Source organism: Cebus imitator, unplaced genomic scaffold (genome assembly GCF_001604975.1).
Source record: "Cebus imitator isolate Cc_AM_T3 unplaced genomic scaffold, Cebus_imitator-1.0 Scaffold661, whole genome shotgun sequence".
In the NCBI taxonomy this organism is placed as follows: domain Eukaryota; kingdom Metazoa; phylum Chordata; class Mammalia; order Primates; family Cebidae; genus Cebus; species Cebus imitator.
Genome location: NW_016107976.1, coordinates 32,763 through 57,223, shown reverse-complemented (window position 1 = coordinate 57,223; position 24,461 = coordinate 32,763). Strand labels below are relative to the sequence as shown.

The 24,461-nt window shown below is 34.9% G+C and overlaps 1 long non-coding RNA gene across 1 annotated transcript; it reads right to left on the bottom strand.

Moving 5' to 3' along the window:
* Nucleotides 1–1,667: 1,667 nt before the first annotated feature.
* Nucleotides 1,668–17,630, bottom strand: LOC108295852. The gene is made up of 3 exons (XR_001821615.2): nt 17,431–17,630; nt 15,039–15,118; nt 1,668–2,858 (listed from the first exon to the last, which is right to left on the bottom strand). It is a non-coding gene; the product is annotated as an uncharacterized LOC108295852 (long non-coding RNA).
* Nucleotides 17,631–24,461: the final 6,831 nt, after the last annotated feature.

Genomic DNA, 24,461 nt, shown 5'->3' with positions numbered 1-24,461 from the left:
TAGTGTTCTGGGAAAAAGTATTAATTTATTGAATATTGAACTAAAATGCCTTCTTTTACCAGCATAAAAGTAGTGTTCTGGGAAAAAGTATTAATTTATTGAATATTGTTCATTTTTATAATTTTCATCTAAAATATTTTCATCAATCAAAATTCAGTCTTCAATGTAAAATGGAAAATTTAGGAAGGAGGAACAAGTAAATGAGATAAGAAATGTGGACAGCAAATTCAGTTAACAATACATTAATTAAACAAAAGTTTAATTAATTAAACATAAATCACATTAAATGTTTTAAAGAGGTGTTATTAAAAAAGAGAAAAGAGTCTCCAAAGCCTATTATTCTATATGCTATGACCATGTAAATGCATTATTTAGCTCCCATTTATAAATGAGAACAAGTAATGAAATTAAAAATAAAATTAAAAAGAGAGATGAAAGTTGACTAATTCAGAACAGTGGTAGAAAAAAAATAGTGGTGAGAAAGTTGAAGCTACACAATTTGGGGAAAGCCTAAAGCTTCCAGTTACTAAGCAGTAAGAGGTATTACTAGAAAAGGGATTTGCATGGCAAAGATCCACTAAGATTTCTTAAAGAGAGCATATCAATCATTTGGTAAATATTAAATTAGGAAACTTTTCTTCCCATCCATGCTAATTATTTCGCTTTCCATGAGGATTAAAAAGAACCAGGCTTGAAAATTAAACCAGAAGAAAATTTTGGTATGTTTATTCACATGTAATTGACTAATAGCAATAGATCAGAAGTCTATTAAGCTTCGCAGAGAATAAAATTAACAAGGAAAATAAAAAAAGAAACAAAAACCTCATCTAAAAGTACTGCAGTTCTAAAACCTTCCTAGGTACCTAAATCTTTGCAACTGAAGGAAACACCACTCTCCCACACAGGATATATTCCTCACTACCCAATTCAGAAGTAATCATCAAGGATATTGTGACATGAAGATTGGAATCAAGTGCCTACAAAGAATGCCAGAGATCTTAAGCCTAATAAAAAAGATCCCCCCTTTCCTAGCACAGGAACTGAAAAGGAGTTTATTATTGCCAAAGACCAACATGTATGTATGACTACTATACGTCTCTTATTCTTCTATTTTAACATAGGCTATTTTTTTTAAACCAAGATTACGTTGTCCTTAGTTTACCACTGCACGTTGTGGGAGTTGGGTAAGAGGCAGGTAATTTATTTTTAGTTTATAAGTTTCCAGATGATGTGATACCAAATTTGAACATAAATAGCAGGCTCTAGCTGAGATATTGGACTTTGAAATATAAGAAGAACCTGGGATAGACATTGGTTTTCTTTTTTAAGGGAACAAGAGAATATAGTGTGTGAGTTTGAATAAGACTGCAAATGATTTTTTTATTGACCAGGAGGACAGACTGTGGAAGAAAAGACTGATTGTTCCTCTTTAAATTCATCTCCTCTCTATCCTGAATACATAGCTACATTATATCTCTCAGGATTCCTTGGAGTTAGGCGAGACCATGTTACAGTTTTGCTGCCAATGGAATTTTGGCAGAAGTGATAGGTACAGCTTCCAGGTCTTGCTGAAACATCTATGCAATAGTATCCAGTATCTTTCTCATTCCACCAATTGGATATGGATTTACAGAGTTTCTGTCAGCTGGGTCCTTGGATTTTTTAAAAAATTTTTTGTAGCAACATCACTCTCCCTTCCCCTTAATTGACCAGAAATAACCATATTGTACTTTGATATGAGTAAGAAATGACTTCAATTTTGTTAAGCTACTGAAATGCAGACAATGACTACAAGTAGAGTAGCTAGCACAGCTTCTCTGTTAGGCTCCACTCATTTTAGTTCAATGCCCTCTTTTACCAGTATAAATGTAGCGTTCTGGGAAAAAAAGTATTGATTTCTTGAATATTGTTCATTTTTATAATTTTCATCTAAAAAATATTTACTTAATCAAAATTCAGTCTTCAATGTGAATTTTTGTAACTAATGATGTTTCAGTGATAAGAAAATGTAAATGGAAAACTTATGAAGCAGGAACAGGTAAATGAGATAAGAAATGTGGACAACAAATTCTGGTTTTATTTAGGGTCCATGTGGTCATTAGCTATAGGTTATGGTAGCAACCGAGTAAATCTAGTCTTGTCAACAACTCATTTAAGAAGTTATCCTTACATTATACTGTATCTGAGGATGAAATGGTTAGATATGAAGGAATAACCATCTACATTGTACTTTCCTGACTGCCTTTTATAGGTGATGTGGTGCACACATTTCCTTAAGTGAACAGATGGAACAGATTAGGGTTAGGAATAGGACTCATTTCTCTCTAGGTGTATCCAGCTTTGTATATTTCTGGCAGGTGGATAGATATAGTAAGTGTTCAGTAGTGACAACGTATTAGGCATTCTGCTTTCTTTTTCAGTAAGCCTATCCTCCAGTGATTGTATGTTAGATTATCTTCAATATTTCTTTCACCAATATTTTGAAACTGGTTTGCTTTTGCAACTGGTGTCTCCATTGTGAAAGTTCCATTTAAGGGATTGAGTAGCTGGGAAAATAAATTTTGAGTCTAATATTTTTTTCTTTACCTGTAATGCAAGCTCCTGGCCTTATTGAATTCTCTTTATTTGTGGTATGCTTTGTTATGTGTCTGAACTGTGATATAAAAATTAAGTCTTCTTATATTTGAAAACATGACTTTTCTTTTCTCCCTTATTCTCTCTTTTATTATTTTCTTGTTACCTGAGCAATATACAGGTTTTGCTGGGTGTCACCAATGCTCTTCCTCTGTAGGATATTGCTAATGATGCTGCAACAGATGTGTTGTAATTCTCACAGTAACACAAGAGAGCTGTGTGGTCTGGAGAGATGAAATGTACAGAAACAAGTTGGAATCCACAAGAAAGTAAGGAGAAGGTCACATCAACCAAATGTTACATTTTCTAAAAGGAACCAGTATTATATCCTTACGTGCTGCCCAACAGACTTAAGAGAAACATTAATTCAAATATTAATTCATATTCATCTTTTTTTCTCCAATGTGGTGACCCAGAGATAAAGAAACAATACTACATTTATTTTCTTTATCTTGGTAGTAAACTATTAACTCATTCATATGCTTTTAAGGTATTTATGAAATATATCACTTTTTTCATAGATCCATAGGCAATCAATTAAATTTTTCATTTTAAAGATTAAAATATTGGCTAATTCATGTTTAATTATAAAGTGCATATGGAATATGTCACTATTTGTCATGGATCCATATGTAATAGGTTTTATTTTTAAATTTGGAAGATAAAAATATTAAGACTAGAAAAGTTGTTTGTCCCAAGATAACTGCCTGAATTAGAGGTAGACAGCGAATTGGAACTCAAGTCTTTTGCATTTGTGTTTACTAGTCTGTGAATCCAGAAAGCTTATTTAAAATCTATTTAGGGTGGGGTGTGGTGGCTCAACCAGCACTTTGGGAGGCCAAGGTGGGTGGATTACTTGAGGTTAGGAGTTTGAGACCTGCCTGGCCAACATGGTGAAACCCCATCTCTACTAAAAATACAAAAATTAGGCAGGTGTGGTGGCACGTGCCTGTGGTCTCAGCAACTTGGGAGGCTAAGGCAGGAGAATAGCTTGAATCTAGGAGATGGATCTTGCAGCGAGTCAAGATCACACCACTGCACTACAGCCTGGGTGACAGAGCAAGACTGTGTCTCAAAAAAAAAAAATCTATTTAGGCAATGACTACAAAAAGCTCATTTCAAATGTGACATCTTTCTGTGGTATTTTTATCTTCTTTCTAATATTAATGCAATCAAATGTAGCATAACAATAGTTGTCTTTTCTCTGCAAATAACAATATGCTGTCAGAATGAGTGTAGCATAAATCTCCATTCAAAGAGTATATGCCAACACAATGTCATTCATACAAGGAAAAAATTCTCTGGAGCATAGGTTGACATAGCAAAGAATAGATTGAAGTAAAAATTGCCTGAATGAAATAGCTTCAGGTGTTTGCAAGATGAAATATTTTTGGCTATTTTTATATTGTGTTTGTACATAAGTGTTTATTGTATTTTAAACATTTCTCTTTGCAATCAGTAACTGTGGCTGAATTATAATCAAGGCTTTGACATTCATTGACATGAATTGTTTAAAAGTGTAAATTTATACTCTTTTTTAGCCTAAGAAATTTAGGTATCCATTGTTTTATTTTGAACAAACTAAATTTAAGTGAAACAGCTCTGAATTGAAAGAGCTAAGACACTGCTAACATTTTGCCTTTCCACATATTTACTTATCATAGATGAAGAAACACGTTTAAATTTAGATAATCTTATACTAACAGCAATAAAATCTTATCTTCTCAGAGGCACAACCAATTCACCTTGTTAACTTTTTCTAAGACCAACAGTAAAATTCAATAAGGTTCTATTTTGTTTCCTATAAACAAAAAGCAAATAGGTCTTCAAATTTTATTCATAGATGTTGAGAGAACCATACAAAAAAAAATCCTGTAAATTCCATGTGGAATACGCAAAGCAGTTACATAAAATTTTAAAGGTAAATAACACTAAACCATAGTTCTTAGTTTATTTAGACTTCATATTTTCAAAGATTTAGTGGGAAGAACAGGAAAAACAGAAAAGTTACCATGAAGATAAAATGTTTAAATTTAGTGTGTGTGGAGGTAACCATGAGGCCTGTATTAGTCTCTTCTCCTGCTGCTAATAAGGACATACCTAAGACTGGGTAATTTATAAAGGAAAGAGGTTTAATTGACTCAGAGTTCAGCTTGGCTAGGGAAGACTCAGGAAACTTACAATTATGGCAGAAAGGGAAGCAAACATGTCCTCCTCCTCCTTCACATGGTGGCAGGAAGGAGAGGTGCCAAGGAAAGGGGGAAAAGCCCCTTATAAAACCATCAGATCTCATGAGTATTCACTCACTATCACAAGAACAGCATGGTTCATTAACTCCCACAACACATGGTGATTATAGAAACTACAATTCAAGATAAGATTTGGGTGGGAACACAGCCAAACCATATCAAGGTCTGTTGACATAGGTTGACATACAGTATTCCTAAGAATTCTTTTCAGAAGTTATTCTGCATATTTATAAATAACAACATCTACATTCAGTGAGAAGACCATAATTACTCTGAAGTTTTAAGTTTCAGTGAAAAAACATGTAAGGGGATATTTTCCATGTGTACAATAGTGATGTTATGTTTTATTTGTTATCATCTATGTAATACAAAAGGAGTAACATGTAAAGTTTATTTTTACCTTCTATTTCAGTCTATTATAGTCCTGACGTAGATGGTTTCCAACAGTCCTCTAGGTCTTCCTTACAATGTGTCTTGTAAGGAAGACACCTTCAAGTCTTGCTCAATATTAATAGTGCAAAGAAATTGTTAAGGGAAAACAAATAGAAAAATCAACTTGGAACATGAATTTTAAAATCATGAAGTGAGAAAGAGGGAAATGAATGAAGTATGCCTCCCTAGGATCATGCTACCATTTTGTTTAACTCTATCCATGTGGAATAAAGCCCACATTCCAAATCCTCCATTGCTTTACTTGTAATTTTTTGTCTTCTGTGTTTTCTCCAAAGGATCAAAGCCAATGCATGTCTGCTTTCCTGCAAGATAAATTTGCCCTCACTTGTCTGGAAGGATTTGCATTTTAAAAAGTTGTGCCATGTAAGAATTATTGCATTTGGTTTGGGAGAATTGAAGATGAACTGGCTGGAAACCAGACGAACATTCCTTTAAAGTTTTCATCTTGTTGATGAAAACTATAGTCAAAATACAACACAATATGTAAAGGAGACATGTTCTTTATGAACTTTTTATATTTTGTTAAATATAAGCAAAACGAAAATTCAAGCAATGCAGCTAGATGAGTATTACATACATGGATTCTGAATCCAGTCCTTCATGGTTTAAATCTTCATTTTGCCACCTACTAGCTCTTTGCCCTGAAATAATTTCCATGATATTTGTCAACCTCAGTTTCCTCACATGCAAAATGAAAATAATAATATGTCTACAGTACAAACTAAATATAGAAAATCATAAGCACTGTTTAGATGTAAGCTGTGTGTTTTCAAAATAATGTCCTGCATAGTATGTTAATAGTAAATTATGCAAAACATATTAAAGTATATTTATGAAGCAAAAGAAGCATTTTAATTAGTTATATTTAAGACCTGTTTCAGTGTGGACCTATGTGATATATAATATACTGCATGTTCTATTCAAATCGAGATATAAAATTATTAAATGGATGCTACTGTCCAACATTTAAAAATCATATTTTTTTATATTATATAATAATTTTGTCTTAGTTTTCCCAACTCAAATGATCATCATCTCCACTCAGGTGAAACAGTTTGAGTTTTCAGGACCCGCATTCCCAGAAATCACAAAACTTTATCGAATGGCAACTTTTTCTTCTTTCTTAATTAGAAATACTCCCCCCTTGTCTATGAATAGCTTCTTACCTTCCTGTGCATGTCAGTTTAAAAATCTCTTCAAAAAGACCTTTTTATGACCTTAGCTTAGGAACTATCATCCTTTGGTTTTGTTTAAAAGGCTTGTAAAAAACTGATATTATCATATACATTCCACTGCACATTTGTTTTTTATGTTTACCACCATGAACATATTGTAGTTTTGATCTTCATCCTTATCTTCCCGGGGGCTAGCATAATGCCAGGGACAAAGTAAATGCTCAACAAATATTTGTTGAATGAATGAATACTGTCAGCTAGTTTTGATTGCTATTCTTACAGTGCAATATTTTGTTTTGGTTGTTTGTTTCTATTAGATTTCATCCAGAAAAGTATTTTATCTTATATTCAGCATTTTTATCTAAACCTGGACTGCTATTTCTCTCTTTGGTATTTTTGCGGTTGTTGTTTTGTTTTTCTCCACTGAACTTAGGTTCGGTGCTGCTGATCTAAGTTAATTGACGTTTTTACTTTCAAGTGACCTAGAAATCAAAATAATTTATATGTGCCAGAGAAAAGCCCTTTTTTAATCCAGAAAAATGAAAGTTAGATACAAAAACAGAATGCTCACTTGATGGAAAAATTAGAAAATAGCTCTTTTTTAAAGTATAACATTATCTTCATTCTTATGACAGCTTTCATTAATTTAAAAAAACTCTGCCAATGGCTGCCACTTTTTATTGAACTGCTGCCTATTATAACTCAATGTTTAATTATATACATTTTACCAAGTGAAGGTTAAATAGTGAATCTATAACTGTACATGGGTTCCATGCCAAAACCACAACAACAGTAATGATCTGTTCTCTTGTTTCTACAGTTTTCTAAGTATTTCATTAGGGAAAAAGTCTTTCAATGTGCTTCTGTGGCTTTCCTTCTATTGCTTATTTTTTTAACTATTTACTTAACTAGATGCACTGCACATATCTAATTATTTACTTAACTAGATGCAATATGCATACCTAATTATTATCGTGAAGGGCAAGGTCAATCCAACGTCGTGTTCATTCTCTTCTTGTGTATCTATTTATATGCTACCTTTTCAACCATCCATGCTAATACACAGGAGCAGTGATGCAGAGACATTATGTATTAATTTGCTAGGGATGTCATAACAACGTACCACAAGCTGGATAGATTGAACAACAAAATATCATCTCACAGTTCTGGAGGCTAGATCAAGGAGCCTTCAGGCTTACTTGCTTCTGAGAAATATGAGGGAGAACCTGTTATATGCCTGTCGCGGCTTCTGTTAATTGGTTAGAAATCTTTGACATTCCTGGGCTTGTAGACACATCATTCCATCTTTTCTTTCATGTTATTATGGCATTCTGTTTGCGTACATGTTTGTCTCTTCGAATTTCTCATTTTCATAAGGCCATCAGTCATATTGGATTAACGGCTTTCCCTACTCCAATAAAACCTCATCTTATTACATCTATAACAACCCTATTTCCAAATAAATTCATATTTTGCAATATTGGAGGTTAGAAATTTATCATATGAATTTTTTGGTAAAACAATTTAACCCATAGAATATTGTGCAATTTTATAACTGATATATAAACATAAGACACTCAGATTGACTTTATCTGATAAAAGGATGCTCTTTAAAGAATGCAAAAATGCACAACAATCATCAGTCGTTTGACCAGACTGATCAAAAAGCAGTCAGTTTTTGGCTAAAATAGTTTGCTCTCTTCAAATAAATAAAAACCTTAACATTGCTTACTTACCTTTTGGACACAGTCTTTCTAGGTTATACATTTGTTTATGGATTGAAATATATTTATGACACATGGACTTATATTTCCCACTTCTTTTGCCTACTCTGTAGCTGTAAGGAAGGAAAATGCCAGAAGCTTTATGTTGTTGGTATATTTGTACTATGAAATCATTCTTTAAATTTTCATAATTAATATTTCTTATTTATAATCCTCTTACACTCTTTTGTTTCAGTTTTTAACTTCTGCTCCTCCAGTTTTAACTTTATTTTCCCTCTGTTTTCTTTTCTTTCCAATGGCAAGTACTGCTATGTAAATGCAATTAGCAAATAGTAAATCTACACAACTCAAAAGGTAAGAAACTCCTAAAACCTAACTCTAATATACCTATTATACACACACACACAAAAAATAAAATTTTTAATTAAAAAAAAGCCTAACCATGATATATTACTCTTAAGTAACTATTAAAAGTAGCTGACCTTAAAAAAAAACTCATAAACAAGACTTTGATATTCATTTACCTTAATCATATTCAAAAGAGTCAAGAAGATGGCTGGGCTTGACATGTGAAAATCATTGATTTCAGTAAGCTAGAAAAAGCCTCCTTTTAAAATTATGAATTCTTTATTCAAATAAAGAACTAGAGTTATCTGATTTCAATACTAAGGAAAATATCTGTGTAATTTACTGAAAATGAAAAAAAATAGTGATGAAATCATTCATGCACTTAGAAACCAGATAATGACTAAAAAGTTAGAGATATATGAAATATGCTATATTTCTAGAAATGGGTCCTAATCTCTTGCTTGAAAACAATATACATTCAGTTACACTATGATTTTTTTTTAACCTGTGTTGAATATAACCCATCAAGTTAATCAACTGGCAATGCTTTGTGATATGGTTTGGCTCCATGTCCTCACCCAAATCTCATCTCGAATTGTAGTCCTCATATTCCCTATGTGTCTCTAGAGGAGCCCAGTGGGAGGTGGTTGGATCATGGGGCCTTTTACAACCCATGCTATTCTCGTGATAGTGATGAGTTCTCATTAGATCTGGTGGTTTTCCAAGGTGCTCTTCCTCCTTCGCTCCTCACTCTTCTTTCTCCTGCTGCCATGTGAAGAAGGTCCTTTCTTCCCCTTCCCCTTCCGCCATGACTGTAAGTTTCCTAAAGCCTTCCCAGCCATGTGGAACTGTGAGTCAATTAAACCACTTTCCTTTATAAATTGCCCAGTCTCAGGTAATATCTTAACAGCAGCGTGAAAACAGGCTAATACACTTTGGTAAAGATTGGTAAAATGAGAATCTGCACTTCGATTAATATAACTGTTAACCAATTTTTTTCTTTTGGAACACCATATAGTTAATGCATAACAATCAATATTCTTTAGGCTAACAGTGGTAGGTCATATGGTAGTTTAAATTCTCCAATCTTTTTATAGTTTAAGCACTATTTTATAAGAGCACCTAATGAAGTCAACAATCATCAGATAGAGAACTGAAATGTCAGCATGGACTAATTCTGAAAAATTGCTCATTATTCACTGTCAAAACTACCCTATGAACTTTTAATAGAAAAGCCCCCAAAATTTGAGAATAAAATAATTAGAACAGATGAAACTGGTCTAAGTGATGGGGCGATATATTTCAATTCTATGCCTTTATGATTTTATAAAATAATGCATATGAATTTCAAAATAATCTATTTATAATAAGGTCTATGGCCTTTAGAATTTTTTTATTATCTATGCTTATTTATGTCACAAATTTATAGACCAAGATGAGTCAGTCTTTTTTGTTCTCAGAACCAAAGGTAAAATGAACTGTAAATATTGAAACCTCTATTGAAGACAGGTGTTATTTATTAAATATGCTTATTTTTCAAATTTTCTGCTCCTGTTCAACTCTGTATAACCTTTCACTTACCCCTGCTGATTCTCTGATGTTCCAGGGGTCACACCTGTTCTTAAGGAAGCGTGGGAGGGAGTGGGCTGGGAATTTGAGAGAAACACCTGGGTGAACTTTGCTGTAAGGGATCTTTATATATTGCTCAGTCTTTTCACCTTCTGCCCCATTGCCTTCTCTGTTGACAACAGCAGTATGCCTTGCTGCCTCATGGGTGAGAATTCTTCCTTACAGGCAAAGTAACAGTGAACAGCTCTACTCTAAGAATACTGAGCAGTTTTTGCTTTCAATAAAAAGCTCAACACTAAGAATATAAACATAAGGAAGGGATTTTTGTTATAAAATGATACATAAACATTGAAACATAAAGTATGCATTTTTAAGAAAAGGAATATCTAGGATTTATTCTTAGCATGCGAAGTAGTATAATCTTCAGCAAGTTATTTAAGATATTGGAACTCATTATCTTTATACATAAAATACTGTTCAACTAGATGATGTATAATATATCCACTTCCTCTAGTCTGTTTCTAACTGTATGGCATTTCAAGATGTAGGGGCAGTTATTCACTTCCAAGTGTTCATTCTTCATCCCACTTTCCCCAAAACACAACTCTAAGGCTTTACAATTAAAACTCTACTGCTTTTGATATTGAAGCCATTGGATAAATATGGTACAACATTGCTACAGAATTGAAGGCAAGAAGTTGATTTCAAAAAAATAAGTAGGGGTGAATTGATTATGCTTAAGTAAACAAATGCTAAGGAGCCACAATACTGCTTGCATGATGGTACCTGCTTCAACACTTTCACTCTTCTCTGGTAATCTGCCTGACAGTATGTCAGTTAGATATGCATTAGAGTTACCAAAACTTTTCATTTAAACACATCCTTTAAAAATGATTTTAATACTAAAGTGGAGAGAGTGTTTAATGTAACTGTCTTCTTGACCTTATGAAATGGATGGAATAAAGGATCTGAACAGTGGTTTTACCACCAACTAACCATCTGTCCAGTGTGTATAATGTGCCAGTTTTTACTAAGCTGTGTGTATCATCTCACTAAAAACTCACAAAGATCATATGGAGTAGAAATAATTATCCCTGTTTTACAAAGGGTCAGATGGTTAAGCCAAAGATCATCATGTTTATATAGTTAATCTGTGGCCCTAAGAACTAATTAAAAAAAAAAAGAAATGAGATTCAAGTAAAAGTTTAACTCTAAATCTTATGTTTTGGCTGTTATTAAATGTTAGTATATTCAGATAGCAAGGGTTTGCAATACTGAAGGAAGTTTGAACAGTGTCACATTAATTTAATATATTTTTTTCTTGAATTCTTGAATTTTAGCTTAAGATTACATAAACATAATTTCTACATCATTAAAAATCTTTCTAAATATTATTTGATTTATGCCTGTATTCGTTTTCTGTTGCTGCTGTAACAAATGGTCACAAATTTAGTGGCTTAAAACAATACGACTTTATTATCTTACAGTTTTGAGAGTCAGAAGTTCCTGTTGCTGAGATAAAATGAAGATGTTGGCAGGGCTGAATTTATTTCTGGAGGCTCTGGGGAGAATGTTTCCTTGCCTATTCCATCTTCTAGAAATGACCTCCATTCCTTGCCTCATTATCATTTCCCCCATCTTGAAATCTAGCAGCAGTGGGTTAAGTCCTTCTCATATTGCATTACCCTGACCTCCTGACCTACACTGTTGTCTCCATCTTCCACTGTTTTTTTTTTTTTTTTTGAGATGGAGTTTCAATCTTGTTGCCCAGGCTGGACTGGAGTGCAATGGCTCAATCTTAGCTCACTGCAACCTCAGCCTCCGGGGTTAAGGCGATTCTCCTCCCTCAGCCTCCAGATAGCTGGGATTACAGACATGCAGTACCACCCTCGGCTAATTTTGTATTTTTAGTAGAGACAGGGTTTCTCCATTTTGGTCAGGCTGGTCTTGAACTCCCAACCTCAGGTGATCCACCTGCCTCAGTCTCCCAAAGTGCTGGGATTATAGGCATGAACCACAGTGACCAGCCTCCATCTTTCACTTTTAAAAACTCTTGTGAACACATGGAGGTCACCTGGAGAAAATAATTCAATTTTAGCATCAGATGATTAATGGCCTTAATTCTGTCACAACTTTACTCCTGCTTTGTCATGAAAGCTAATATAGTCATAGGTTCTGGTGATTAGGACATGTGCATGTTTGAAGAGTGGAGCATTATGCTTCCTTCCACAATGGCTGAAATGATATTTTCAAACTCTATCCTAATGTTTTATACTGCCATTATCCCATCTCTGAATAAATTTTATTAATGTTGAGATTGTTTCCTTATGATATATAATACCTGAAGGTAGATAAAATTTCAAACACATGTGCATACATTATGCATTACTTGCCTGATACAAATTTCCAGTTTCTTGAAATCATAATTGTATCTTATAGGTTAGTCTTCAGAATATGTTGTAATTTTTAATTTTAAGGTGGTATTTTTTTAAGATCTCTGTACATTTGTGAATATATTTATGTTGATTTGTTACCTGAGAGGTTAAAATACTAAGTGCATAATTTATAGTTATAATTATTCCCCACTGAAGATTTGTAAGAATACCATATTTTCCCTGTCATCCAGCATTTCATAGGTGAAATCTTGGGCTAGAAGAGAGGTGAACATACATTCTCTGTTGCAGGATTAGATAATTTACAAAAAAAAAAAAAAAAAACTAGTGTGAAACTAGTGTGATAGGCAGAATTGCCTCTAACCAAATCAATACCCTAATTCCTGTAATGTGTGAATATATTATGTTACGTGGAAAAAGGAAGTTGATAGATGCAACTAAAGTTACAGACCTGAAGAGTTAGAAAGTGTTCTGGACTATTAAATTGGGCCTAGTCTAATCACATGAACTATTAGAAGCAAATAAATTTCTCCAAGTGAAAGATGTGGCAGAAGAAGAAACACAATCCAACTCCTAGCTGAGAGCTAGCAAGGAAATGGCCACTGCAGTCCTATAGCCACAAAGAACTGAATTTAGCCAACAACCTGGATAAGCTTGAGGTAGATTTCTTCTCCAGAGCCTCCCGTAAGGTACACATCCCTGCCAAACTTTTGATATCATCTTTGTGAAAACCTAAGCAGAGGGCTCAGATAAACCCACTGTGACTTCTGACAGACGAAACTATTAGATAATAAATGTACATTGTTTAAACCAAGTATGTAGTGATTTGTTTAGGCAGCAATGGAAACCTAATATAAATAGTTTCTTAAATTGCAGTCAATTAGCAATAAATGAGTAAATGTATTTTGAAATAGTTCAAATTTCATTCCATCAGTCAAATTATCAAAGATAAAAAAAAAATTAATATCATGTAGGTTTAACCAGGGTGCTTGTATAAACCATTCATGAAAATATTAATTTGTTGTGACTCTTAGAAGAACAATTTGACATTATGTGTGAAAATTAAAATTCTCATGCCACTTGGTTTAATACAAATATAACCACACCCAAGCAGACATGAAAAAGGATGTATGTTAATTTTAGAACTGTTCATATGAGAATAGCTGACATTGCATCAAAACTGTTTAACTCACTACGGAACAGTAATGCAATAGAATGCCAGGAAACAATTTTCACAATCAGACGGATCTCTACCTGTTGTCATAAAACAATCCCCCATTTTTTAAGTACAAATAAGGTGCTGAAGAGTGCTTTGTTATTGTCACATTTGCATATGGATCTGTAAAATATATCATAATGCACAGAATCTTTCTAGATGAATATCTTAAAACAGGTCAAACTAAACATTTACAGATGACATGAGACCTGGGAGTCTTGGCTGAGGAGATAACATTTTACTGTAATTATTTGTTTATATTGTTTGAATTTTACCATGTGCCTATACCTCCTTCTATAAAGTGAGAATAATTAATAGAAATCCTTTGAGAATTTTCTAGGTATGGAAAATTTCTTGTTGTTATTATCTGGATTACGGTAGTGAAAAAATTATTGACTCGGTTTATTTTGTTTTAGTCTCCCAAAGTATTATATTTTTATGCATGTCTCTTTGCTTCTTGCTTTTGTTCTTTTATTTTTTGTGTCTTACTCAGGAATATCTATAACTTTAAACCTGGATCCCCATCACTGACATTGACACAAATTCATATAATGCTTTCCACATGGTTTATATAGTTTTAACACATACATGACCAGTATGGGGCAGTGGACAGGACATACTGATATGTATACTGATATGTAAAGTGGAAGATGAGATATTCATGATAATGAAACATTACATCTATCTGTAATATGATTTTAATTCCAGTGGAATTAATTCAGTTGAAACATGACATTTACTATTAGACTAAATGGGATAGGCATTACAATGTAAAATGTTAACTGTTTCTTGGTAGCAAAATATGGGGGAAGCTGAGTTTATCTCTGTTTCCTATATTTTCCATAATTAACTTGTAATACATTGTCATTAGAGAAAAAATTACTTTAAATAGCTTATACACAATGAGGAAATGACAGTTCAATAATCTCTCTCCACCATTGTTAACTTAGGTACAGATAACAGAGTCTACAACAGGGCTTTATCTATTTAGAGATGAATAACCTGGATGGACCACTGATGGTGTTTTCCATTATGGTTTTGTAGTACTACTTTTTAATGTTGTATGCATTTTGCTTTCCAATTGTCTTCACAGGCATGTTAGTTAAAAGCTGATAGATGCTTATTAGTTGTTACTAACCACCCTCTACTCTGAAATGTGTCCTGATTCAAAACAGAAAATTCATTTATGTTTTTGAATTGTGTACAATATATGGCCATTCAAATTAAGTATATCCTGTTATAAATGAGAATTAAATATGGGATAATGCTCATCTTACCTGAACTGCCTACTTTTGGTTCCAGAATCAAGGCAGCTGTAGTGGTAGTCAGGTGAAGTCCATGCAGACATATTTCTATTCTGCAATAATAACTCAGAGATTTATTAACTTTATATTTTGTGAACAAAATAAAAATATTAGTTTTAAACCATAAACTCCCAACAAGGAATGAAATATATGTATTTATTTATCTGATATGTTATTGAGCATGAAAACTAAATTTTTGATGAGAATTGCCATTAACATTCAGTTATAAATTACCAACACAAATGAAAGGCATTTGGCCGAGATATTTTTTGTTATTGTTCTGGTTAATTCACATTTCTCTTCTTGCTTTGTTTCTGTTCTGTTGATCTTGTGTTCATCCACAACACTAATGAGATTTGGGATATCACATTCCTATGTGAGTATTCTTATTATTCTTTTATCAAAATGTAGATTTCTATATCTACATTGCTTAAGATTCACTTTGGGTTTACATCTTCAGAAATTATTCTCTTAGGAGAATAAACTTCTCTCTAATATGTGCTGCAAAGTCATCGCCTCTAGTTACTCATTAGTAGAAAAAAATTCCTTATTCACATTGTCTTGAAGTTGCAAAAAATTCCTTATTCACATTGTCTTGAAGTTGCCTGACTATCTCTGAATCTTCTCTATCAGCTGGATCCATGCACTACATGTATTTTGGTGCTAGTAACTGCCTTGCAAACTCATCTCCTTTTAAAGAAATAGCAACTTTGTTGAAAGTTCCGTTCTATCTTTTTGTTTAAATGTTTCCATTCTCACTATTCTTTGGAAACTACCAGTCTTACTGACTAAATGCTGCAGCTAACGTGTCCATTATCAGGGCTGCAATATGGTGCTGTTCCAACTGTGCACTCTGTGACACAAAGGGGAACCATTCGCGAAATAGATATCATTGTTTACATATTTATTGGAACAATTTTTGGGATGGCATGCATATGATTTTTTTACGAAAATTAATATTTTCTGACGATGTTTTGATATATGAAAGTGTCTTGGGGAAGAGATGCTTTTTGAAATTACTGAACAATGAATCATATGAGTTAACACTGGCTACTATTGTAGCAAGGGATTGCTCACTATTGATTGCTCACATTGTTCACTATTGTAGCAAGGAATCTGGGGACTGCATTTATTCAAATACATTTAGGCAGGAAGTACAACAAAATGGGTGAGAGCATGGTCTTCTTTGGAATCAGAAATACTTGGTTCAAATAATGTTTCTTTGTGTTTGTTTGGTTTTCCCCACTAGTTGTGTAACCTTGGAATATGTATTTAACCATTGAGAAATTTGGTTTTCTTATCTGGAAAATGAGAACACATAACCAAATTGTTATAAGTCAAAACAAAATCAATGGCTCATGAAATATGAGCATACATTGGTAAAATGGGAAATAAGTATATGCTGCTGGGCCAGCAACCTGGGAGACTGAGGGAAAGAGTTGTATTTTGAATGTGTATCATATGCATGTACATCATATTTAAATAAATAAAATAACATCATTTTTAAATGATGCTGCAGATAGAATGCTTACCAAAGTGGTTAACATGCAGTAAACATGCAATGGCAACTCTTATACATGCATCTGTGGCAAATAGAAACATCGTCCCAAATGGCCAGAACTCCTGGATGATCCGAATGGGATTTGATAACTGAAAACTATAGGGAAACATCTAAGAAGCAGAGGCATTGAGTGCACTCTATAGAATGAGCTATTCTAAATATGAGAAAGTCCATTGCTTCCTCTCATCTTTTTCCTCTGACCTAAAGATCTTTGATCTTTTGGTACCCAGAAAAAAAAAACACGTTTTCCAAACACCATTTTAATCTCAAACTATCCACAGAAGTTCTAGAGACAGAATGCCTGATTGAGAGCAGATGTGGAAGTCTGGAAAAATAAACTGAATGAGGCATAACTTGAATGTAACTATTGCGTACAAAACTACATCTTTCAAGTATTTTGTTGCTCTAAGTTTTTAGTGTTTGTAATATCATGCACTTTTTAATCCTCTTTTCTCAAAGCCATTTCCGTGCATCATCAGAGATGGGATGGAGCCCAGGAAAAATGTTTAGTCACAGCCCAATGTGGGTCTAGGGGAACCTTTAGAATTATACATATAGGAATACTTGTGTGGCATGTTGGATTTTCCATAAGCAGCTGGGTTTGGGATGGATTTGGGGTATAAAATATTTATTAAGGATTGGCACCTGTGAAATAAAAGAGGGAGAAAAGGATTGAGCAGAGGGAGAAGTTCTAATTGCAGCTCTGACAAAGCTTTAACCAGCCAAGTAGGTAGCTTTGAATTGAGTGCTGACCAACAGAGTTGCCCCACGTGGGGTTACAATGGCTGAGCTATTATAACCCACCTTGCTCATTCGGTGGTTATAAGTAGCTCCCTCTTCTTTTCGGCCCCACGCACCAAGGCCTCAGGCAGAGGCAGTTAAGTTACATTTGAAGAAGCTGTTAACTGGACTGGTGACTGCACTTCCACAGCCAGGCATCAAGTGTTGATGGATGCTCTGGGAATATATCTCTGTGACTTTCACTCTCATATTAGAATTCTATAATGATGATAAAAAGAAAAAGCTCAGCCAAATGCTGTACTTCTGCAAGTCTTGAGTATTCATATTTTAATTGTTCATATCCTCACCGAAACCTTATTCATTTTCATTTGTAAACCCAAGAGAGATAACATAATAATAGATGTCTGAAGTATGTATGTTTTTAAATACCTGCCAGGTATGTATGACCCATGTTTTCAACACAATATTTAGATAGACACTCCAGAATGTCTCTTTATTTCTCTCTATATAACTATATTTATCAATTTTTACAGTTTCTATTTAATTTCCTTTTATTATGTAGATAGATAATCTTGATCTCATACTTTTTCAAGTAAAACTAGGAAAGATAATACATTCTTTCATTTAAATATATTTGAAAGAATAACAATTTACTATATAGAAAAAATATATAGTAATATAATCAATTATTCTGGTGTAGAGAAATTTTTTAAGTTGATAAATTTGATATCTAAGACTAAAATAAGGTCTTTAAAATTATATGTGTTAGGTTTCATATTTGAATAAGTTATTTTTTTAAATAACATGTGAAGGGTGTGTTTTTCAAAATGAGGTCCTGTTTCCCTGGAAGAGAGAAATTCTCTTTTTCCATATTTTAATAAACAAAAGTTTACACATAACATTGGCAGTTAATATCCCCAATGATACGGTTTGGTTTTGTCCCCACTCTAATCTCATCTTGAATTATAATCCACATAATCCCCATATGTTGAAGGAGGGACCCCATGGGAGGTAATTGAATCTTGGAGGAGGTTTACCCCATGCTGTTCTCATGATAGTGAGTGAGTTATCCCAAGATCTGATAATTTTTCTAAGCATCTGGCATTTCCCCTGCTGGCAATCATTCTCTCTTGCCACCCTGTGAAGATGTGCCTTCTGCCGTAATTGTAAGTTTCCTGAGGTCACCCCAGTTATGCAGAACTGTGGGTCAGTCAGACTTCTTTTCTTTATAAATTAACCAATTTCAGCTGTTTCTTCATAGCAGCATGAGAATGGATTAATACAGTCAATTGATACCAGGCTAGTGGAGAGAGGGTGATATGGTTAGGCCCTGAGTCCACACCTAAATTTCATCTTGAACTATAATCCCCATAAAACCCACAATCCCCGTGTGTCAAGGGAGAGACCAGGTATAGGTAATTGAATCATGGGAATGGTTTCCCCATGCTGTTCTTGTGATAATGAGTGTGTTCTCACAAAATATGAGGCTTTATAAGGTTTTTTTTTCCCTTTGCTCAGCACTTCTCCTTCCCACCACCTTGTGAAGAAGGTGCCTTGCTTCCACTTTGCCTTCAATACATTTCCTGAGGCCTCCCCAGCCATAGTGAACTATGAGTCAATTAAATCTCCTTCCTTCGGAAATTACCCAGTCTTGGGCAGTTCTTTTTAGCAGTATGGAAATGGAATAATACAGTAAATTTGTACCAAGAGTAGGGCACCACTGTAAAGATACCCAAAATTGTGGGAGTGATTTTGGAACTAGGTAATAGGCACAGGTTGGAACAGTTTGAAAAGCCCAGAAGAAGACAGAAAAATATGGGAATGTTTGGAACTTCCTAGAGACTTGGAAAACTCCAAAAGACAGGAAGATATGGGTAAGTTTGGAATTTCCTAGAAACCTGTTGAATGGCTTTCACCAAAATGCTGATAGTGATATGGACAATGAGGTACACTCAGAGGTGGTCTCAGATGGAGATAAGGAATTTATTGGGAACTGGAGCAAAGGTCACTCTTGCTATGCTTTAGCAAAGAGACTGGCAGCATTTTGCCCTTGCCCTAGAGATCTGTGGAATTTTGAGCTTGAGAGACATAATCTGAAATTGGAATTTATGTTTAAAAGGGAAGCAGAACATAAATGTTTAAAAATTTTTCAGCCTGACAATGCAATAAAAAATAAATGTTTATTTTCTGGGGAGTAATTCAAGCCCACTGCAGAAATTTACAAAGTAGTGAGGAGCCAAATGTTAATCACCAAGACAATGGGCAAACTGTCTCTAGGCCATGTCAGAGGTCTTCACGGCAGCCCCTCCCATCATAGGCCCAGAGGCCTAAGAGGGAAAAATGGTTTCCTTCACTGGACCAAGGGCCTTGCTACTGTGTACAACCTCAGGACTTGGTGCCCTGCATCCCAACCTCTCCAGCCATGACAAAAGGGGCCAACATAGAGTTCAGGCTGTTGCTTCAGAGGGTGCAAGTCCCAAGCCTTGGCAGCTTCAGTGTGGTGTTGGTCCTATAGGTGCAAAGAAGATAAGAATTGAGGTTTGGAAAACTCTGTCTAGATTTCAGCAGACGTATAGAAATGCCTAGATGTCCGGGCAGAATCTTGCTGCAGGGGTGAGGCCCTCATGGAGAACCTCTGCTAGCACAGTGCAAAAGGGAAATGTAGGGTTAGATCTGTCACTCAGAGTCCCTACTGGAGCACTGCCTAGCAGAGCTGTGAGAAGAAGGCCACCATCCTCCAAAACCTAGAATAGTATATCCACTGAGAGCTTGCACCTGTACCTGGAAAAGCCACAGACAATCAATGCCAGGCTATAAAGTTGCTGGGAGATGGGTAGTAACCTGCAAAGCCACAGGGGCAGAGCTGCCCAAGGCAATGGGAGTCTGCTTCTTACATCAGCATGACCTGGATGTAGGACATGAAGTTAAAGGACATCATTTGGGAACTTTAAGGCTGAATGACTACCCTATAGGATTTTTGACTTGCATGGGGCCTGTGGCCCCTTTGTTTTGGACAGTTTCAATCATTTGGAACAGGTGTATTTCACCAATGCCTGTACCCCCTTTGTATCTAGGAAATAACTAACTTGGTTTAGATTTTACATGCTTTGTCTCAGATGAGACTTTGGACTTGAACTTTTGAATTAATGCTGGAAAAAGTCAAGATGTGAGGGACTGTTGAGAAGGCATGATTATTTTTAAATGGGAGGACCTGAGATTTGGGAGGGGCCAGAGTGGAATGATATGGTTTAGCTGTGTCCCTAACCAAATCTCATCTTGAATTATAATCCCCATGATCCCCACATGTTGTGGGAGGGACCCAGTGGGGGGTAATTTAATCATGGGGGCATTTTTCCCCCATGCTTTTTTTGTGATAGTGAATTCTCACAAGATCTGATGGTTTTATAAGCATCTTGCATTTCCCCTGCTGGCACTCATTCTCTCTCTGCTGCCCTGTGATAGGTTTCTTCTGTACGATTGTGTGTTTCCTGAGGCCTCCCCAGCCAAGCAGAACTTTGAATCAATTAAACCTTTTTTTTTATATAATTACACAGTCTTGGTTATTCCTTCATATCACCATGAGAACTGACTAATACACCTAGTTGAAGATATATAGTTTATTTTGGGGATAAAAAAAGAAAAAAGAAAGATAATTGACTGCTAAAATGGTGACAGCTTTTTCTTTGACTTTCTTCAGTAACATTTCTGACATTTGTGTGACCATTCCAAAACTTCATGAGATCCTTCAGTCAGGAGTTTCACAGGAGTAGGCAAGCATGAAATTAATTTCCCAAAGTAAAGTAGCTTACAGATGCCAGAAGATCCCATAACTCAGTAATACTGATATCACTAAATTAGTTCTTTTGCTTCTTGGATTTTTTTTGCTGTTGTGGGTATTGCTCTTATGATTTAACTGGGTAAATTTCTTCAATTTTTGGTTTCCTATATCAAGACAGTGGATTACGTATTTTTAGAACAAGGAAACAACTGTTTATCGGTGTGTGTGTGTGTGTGTGTGTGTGTGTTTCAATTTTCTGGCAACAGTCTTTCTTAGTAAGACCTACTTATCCAGGTATGTACCTAGTTTTTAATATTACTAAGGGATATTGCCCTTTCATAATGCATTTAAAATTGTTCTAATCCTTTCATTACAATCCTGCAGGAACAGTAGTATACACAGTTGATGCCCTATAGCTGTAATTCCTACTCTAGGGAATATAAATTCTGATCTCTGTATAAAATCTTGGAGGATTTCCAAAAGAAGGATTGGAGTATGCGATACTGGTTTCTCATTTGCAGACAAAAGTATCAGGTTAACTATATTTAAAAATATGTAATTTTTAGTAGTGCAATCATTTAAAACCTAAATTTTCGTATATGTTTATTGGTCTAAATATAATATTTTATTTTAGCTCTTGCTAACTAATTGTAATAAATTATTTTAAATGAGTCATAATCAAGTATTTAGAATAGTGAGAGAGACAGAGTGTGCGTGTGTGTGTGTGTGCATCTGTGTGTGTGTGTGTGTGTGTGTGTGTGTGTGTGTGTACAGAGGATTCTCTAGTGATTTGGGGCCATATTGGCTAATTTGGAGGTCATTTGTTAAGATTTTCATTGTAAGTTTCATCTCTCATCTTCATTTACATATTATCAGCTATAAAACACTGACATATTTTGCATAATATAGTGAATTATTGTGGCCACATATCAGATATTAAAACAAATTGTGAATATCAGACTCTCTGAACTAATCATATATAATGAATTATCCTTCTATTCTGATTAACCACGCACAGTTTCCTTTGGCAGCATGGAAGGATATGAAATCTCAGAGATAAATGATAACTCAGTCTAGTCCATCTCTCAAAGAGACCAATGGGCCGTCAACCCATCCTCTGTTCATTTATCTAAAACCTTTGTATATAATTGGGATGGATGTTAAGTTGGAACAATCTTTATATTTCTACCAAGACCAGTGGAATAAAAAGAAAATGGAAGATCCAAGTAGAAGCCCTAATACCACATTTCTTTCACCTAGATCCAAGTAATAAATCAGAAGCAATATTATATTTAGACTGATAACAAGTGTTAGTGCCATCCTCATAGATTTATAAGATGCAGTGTTAATGGTCTGTCATATCCCAGTTTCCTATATAAAGAATAAGTTACTGTATCTTGCATCTGCTACTACAAAGAAATAGGTATAGTACTTGGCATATTTCTTTGAATTCTGAAGACTGCACATGCTACATGCAGGAATATGGCTCTGATCTATTTATTAGTGCCTGGAAAAGTTATCAGTTCTGAGTAGCGTGAAGAGGGAGAAAGGATTGTGCAAGAGATTCAATATATTTGCAGCCCTGCCAATTAAACCATATGCCCCAGGAGGTATCAAGTTGCTAGAAGTGTCCATATTAAGTAGGAATGCTTTTGGTGTGCCTTGCAAGCTTAGTCTCCTATGAAGAACAGGGCCATAGTTTCCATAAGTTTTCACCATATTTCCTAAGGAAGTCTGTACCATCATCAGCAGAAAACTGTTCTTATATGAAAAGCACCTCCTGATATGCTACTGGATTTTAGTAAAGACGGAATGCTTATACATGAGACAAGTAACTGCAGTTAGAGTTGATCCTGTGCTGAGCAATGAGCATAGCAGACAGTCCAGTCTTTGGCAAAAAGCATTAACTCGCTGTAAAAAGGAAACAGTGTATACATTATTTGGTCCTGTGATGGTTAAGTGTTCACAAGTTAGTTTAACAAACCAGTGGCTTGTGCACCCCTGTCACCAGCCTCTGTTACACATCCCCCCGTCCCCGGAAATCACATTATATTATGGTCTGTGATGTCTTATGTATGACCAGATAATTGAAAAAGGAGAAGAAAGAAAGGTCTGGTCTGGTTTAGAGACAGCTTGGCTCAATACTATGCTACAAGAGAAGAAGTATCTGGTGCTACCCAAAGTATTACTTAGAGGTAACCATGCAAGACCATGTTGAAGAGAAAATTCCCAGTGTATAGATTTCTGAGCAATACACCTGAGCATAAACTTGATAGAAATGGAAAATAGCTTGAGGCAACTCCTAAGCTGTAACTATCTTGGCTGGTTAGTCAGGAGCTAGGAAGGAAGACTAATAGAAAATCAAAGGCAATGGATCCTGTCAAGGAAACATGTGGTTGGTCTACAGGAGTGAGCACAGACTGTGAAAATGTTTTATTTCTCATCAGCACCCATCAGGGAACATCTTTCCCATAGAATACCCTACAAACCATCTGGTAGAGTTCAGCCAGCCACTATCTTCAGCCATCCGAGGCCTGAAAAATAAATTGGTAATGTTATAGCTATTATATAAGGGATGAAAATTTTGCATGCTCTGATGGGAAGCGTTTTTCTTACCAAAGCTTCTTCTGTAGCATTTTCCTCTGCTTGTTGTTTTGAATATTTAGTTGTGTTAAATCCCTTCCTTACTGGGTTCAGGAATTCATTTTGACCTAGGTTAAGACTTTTTCTAGGTTTGTCTTTGCCTTTTTTGCCTTCAGGCTTTAGTATTACATGGATATCTAAGGGTTTATAAAATGCCTAATTTATCATTATATGATCCCATATAACATCATCTTTCATATAAAAATGTTCTTTTCAAAGAAAAACCTTCCACTTGCAAAGAGATGGAACTGTTGACCAATTGATATGGTTATAGCTTAGAAGTGCTCAGCCCCAGAGAATGTACCAGATTTGGGAAGGCACCCTGCAGTTTAGACTGATGTACTTCAAGTTTGTCATTTCATGGTGATCTGTCCCATATAGGTAGTACACGGCCAGGACACAATAAAAGAATGCAGCAATGGCCCCTATTGCCATAAGTCCTACTGGAGAATTCTTTAATTCCCATTCACAATATTAGTATTTTCTGGGCTAGAACCTATTTCCTAAAGAGGATATTTCTAGCAGGAAACAAAATAAGATTTTACTTCGAAGTAAAATTATGCCTGTCACCTGAATCTCTAATACCTGCAGAAAAGCAGGTGAAGAAGGATGTCACTATACTGGCAATAATGGCCCTGCTTATCATTAATGAGGGCGAGATTAGCCCTGAAGT